Raw genomic sequence first — 3,866 nt, forward strand, 5'->3', positions numbered from 1 at the left:
ATTAATATAGTAATATGATTAATGGAACAGGTAATGACTCGTTGTATGGTAAAAACGGTTTGTATGAAGAAATGAAATAGATAATCCGCAGCTAAACATCAATATAGAAATATTGGTAAACAGTTCATCGACTAAATGGAGGTTGGTTTATAATTATATAATTATATAATTATATAATTATTTGCTTAAGGTATAGTCAGGCATAATAGAAAAATTATGGTAATATCCTATCCTTCCTAAGGGAATACAATTCCTATGGAAAAAGGGAGAAAACGAAGAGGAAGTATTAGTATTGAATTTAAATAATGTATCTAGCTATAATTATCTTACCACTATTAGGATCAATAGCTTCTGGTTTTTTTGGTAGAAAAATCGGAGTATCAGGAGCACAAATAATTACATGTACAGCTGTTGTAACTACAACAATATTAGCTGTTTTAGCTTTCTTTGAAGTTGGGTTAAATAATATACCTGTATCCATAGAGGTATTCAGATGAATTGATTCTGAATCATTAAATGTATCCTGAGGATTTCATTTTGATTCATTAACAGTTTCTATGCTTATACCTGTTTTAATAGTTTCTTCTTTAGTGCATATCTATTCTATAGGTTATATGAGTGAGGATCCTCACAATCAAAGGTTCTTTAGCTATTTAAGCTTGTTCACATTTATGATGGTTATATTAGTTACAGCAAATAACTATTTATTAATGTTTGTAGGGTGAGAAGGTGTTGGGGTTTGTTCATATCTTTTAGTATGTTTTTGATTTACTAGAATAGCAGCAAATCAAAGTTCTCTTTCAGCATTTTTAACAAATAGAGTAGGAGATTGTTTCTTAACTATAGGTATGTTTGCTATATTATGAGCGTTTGGTAATCTTGATTATGCAACTGTATTCTCATTAGCTCCTTACATGAATGAAAATGTTGTTACTATTGTAGGTATATGTTTATTAATTGGAGCTATGGCTAAAAGTTCTCAAGTAGGACTTCACGTATGATTACCTATGGCGATGGAAGGTTTGAATAGGGCCTTCCTTAAACTTTACTATATGCGGGAACATCCCGTTTTTATATTCTGGTCCACTGTTTACTTTGTAAGCTTCGGAAAAACCCAGAATGAGGGACAATCCGCAGGAAACCACGTTATTAACTTGGGCTCTTCAGAGACTACACGTGAAGCAATTACATTAAATGATAAAAATTTTTTTGAATGATGGTTAATAGGATTTGCTGAAGGAGACGGAGGATTTAGTATAGACAAAAGAGGCTATTTAGTGTTTAAAGTAACACAATCTAGCGTAGATGCACAAGTACTATTCTATATTAAAAAAGAATTAGGCTTTGGATCCGTAACAGTACAAAGCAAATTAAACCAAACTCATCAGTATAGAGTTAGAGATAAAGATAATCTTTTAAAAATAATAAAGATATTCAATGGTAACTTAATAACCAAAAATAAAAAACTTCAGTTTAAATCATGATTAGAAGCTTTTAATTTAAAATATAAAACTAATATTACACATATAGAATCAAATGGAAAAGTAAATTTATGTAATGCATGATTATCTGGATTTACAGATGCAGAAGGATGTTTCACTAGTTCTGCTTATTTAAGTAAAACAGGTAAACATATTGTTACTGTAAGATACGTAGTTTCTCAAAAAGATGATGTGGAATTTAGTAAACTGCTTGCTAACCTAATAGATGGTTATGTAACACATGTAAAAAACTATAATGGTTATAATACTGTAGTTAATTTTGGTAAACTTAATAAAATATTAAGTTATCTACACAATTATCCTCTTAAAACTAAAAAACATGTTTCATACTTGAGATGGTTAAAAATATATGATCTGGTTAAAGATAAAAAACATTTAACTGAATCAGGTATAGAGATCATAAAAGATAAAATTAAATTCATAAACAATTAATGTAATTGATGATATAGTCCGAACAACAACGTGAGTTGTTGAGTATTTGTGCCGTATTAGTGTAGACATTGATCTACATATAGCATAAATCAACAAATTTGCCTACACCAGTTTCTGCTTTAATACACGCTGCTACTATGGTTACAGCAGGAGTGTATTTATTAATGCGTTCATCTCCTTTAATTGAATACAGTTCAACAGTTTTAATGTTATGTCTATGATTAGGTGCTATTACAACTGTATTTAGTTCTCTAATTGGTTTATTCCAACAAGATATTAAAAAAGTTATTGCTTATTCTACAATGAGCCAGCTTGGGATGATGGTTATAGCTGTAGGTTTATCATCTTATAACATAGCGTTATTCCATTTAGTTAATCATGCTTTCTATAAAGCATTATTATTCTTAGGAGCTGGAGCAGTAATTCACGCTGTAGCGGATAATCAAGATTTTAGAAGATATGGAGGATTGAGACAATTCCTACCTCTTACTTACTCTGTAATGCTTATAGCTTCTTTAAGCTTAGTTGCATTCCCATTTATGACAGGATTCTATTCAAAAGATTTTATACTTGAATCTGCTTATGGTCAATATTATTTCTCTGGTACTGTTGTTTATATAATAGCTACTATAGGAGCAATGTTTACTACATTATACTCTGTAAAAGTGTTGTATTTAACATTCTTAACTAATCCTAATGGACCTTTAATAAACTATAAACAAGCACATGAAGGTGATATTTTTATGAGCTTACCTTTAATGATTTTAGCTGTATTCTCAATATTCTTTGGGTTTATAACAAAAGACATGTTTATAGGGTTAGGTTCAGGATTCTTTTCAGATAATGCTTTATTTATACATCCTTCTCATGAAATAATGCTAGATACTGAATTTGGAGTACCAACTCTATTTAAGTTATTACCTTTAATATTTACTATTTCATTAAGTGTAATCGCTATAGTGTTGTCTGAATATTTATCTACTATACTAATTTACTTTAAATTATCTAGAGTAGGTTACAACATATTTAGTTTCTTCAATCAACGTTTCTTAATAGAACTATTTTACAACAGATACATTACAGGTATTGTACTAAAACTTGGTGGACAAACTACTAAAGTAATAGATAAAGGATCCGTAGAGTATTTAGGTCCTTATGGGTTAGAGAAAGGATTATTAAATATAAGTAGTAATATTGCTAAATTAAACACTGGTGTTATTACATCTTATGCATTGTATATCTTGATAGGGTTAATCTTTTATCTTTTATTTAACTCCTATATTAATAATTCTATTATTACTCTAGCACTACTTATATCTTTATCACTAGTATTGTCTTAAAATAGTAATTCTACTATGCCAAGGATTGTTCATTTACAAAGCTCTCCAGTCTCTCCAGTCTCTCCAGAACTAACGGGTGGTCTTCGTGCGCTTAACGATTTTGTTTTAGGTCTATCTACTGGCCGAGAAATGAGAGTACAATAAGACAACTGTGTTTTTAGGGCAAGTGAGCTAGTAGCAATTGATATAAAGATAATTAAAGATTAGAAAAGAGAGATATTTAAGCTAGCAGATTCAGAGTTAAGTAAAAAGGGTATTACACAAGCTTCAAAAGATCAAATCATTTCTATTAAACAAAGTGCTGCTGAATTATCATTAAAAGGTCACATGGACCTTATTGAAACTATGCAAGCTGTTACAGATTGACTTACTTAGCTATTAGACACACATAATAGTAAAATAACGGTTATATCACCATACTTGTTATGAAAAAGGTGAAATCACTAATTTATAGTAATTTTTTTATCTATTATAATATAACAAATCCCAGTATATACATCTTATGAATTAACTGGTTAATTGCAGTACAAATTTTATACTGCAATTAGGGGAGGGGAGAAGAGTAAAATAAACTTTTGCTTAAAGCCCCCAC

General features: G+C 29.8%; 1 pseudogene; it reads left to right on the forward strand.

Moving 5' to 3' along the window:
• Positions 1-305: 305 nt before the first annotated feature.
• On the forward strand, positions 306-3,274 carry LOC127793311 (NADH-ubiquinone oxidoreductase chain 5-like; annotated as a pseudogene).
• Positions 3,275-3,866: the final 592 nt, after the last annotated feature.

This window comes from Diospyros lotus, unplaced genomic scaffold (assembly GCF_014633365.1).
Source record: "Diospyros lotus cultivar Yz01 unplaced genomic scaffold, ASM1463336v1 superscaf2, whole genome shotgun sequence".
Lineage (NCBI taxonomy): Eukaryota > Viridiplantae > Streptophyta > Magnoliopsida > Ericales > Ebenaceae > Diospyros > Diospyros lotus.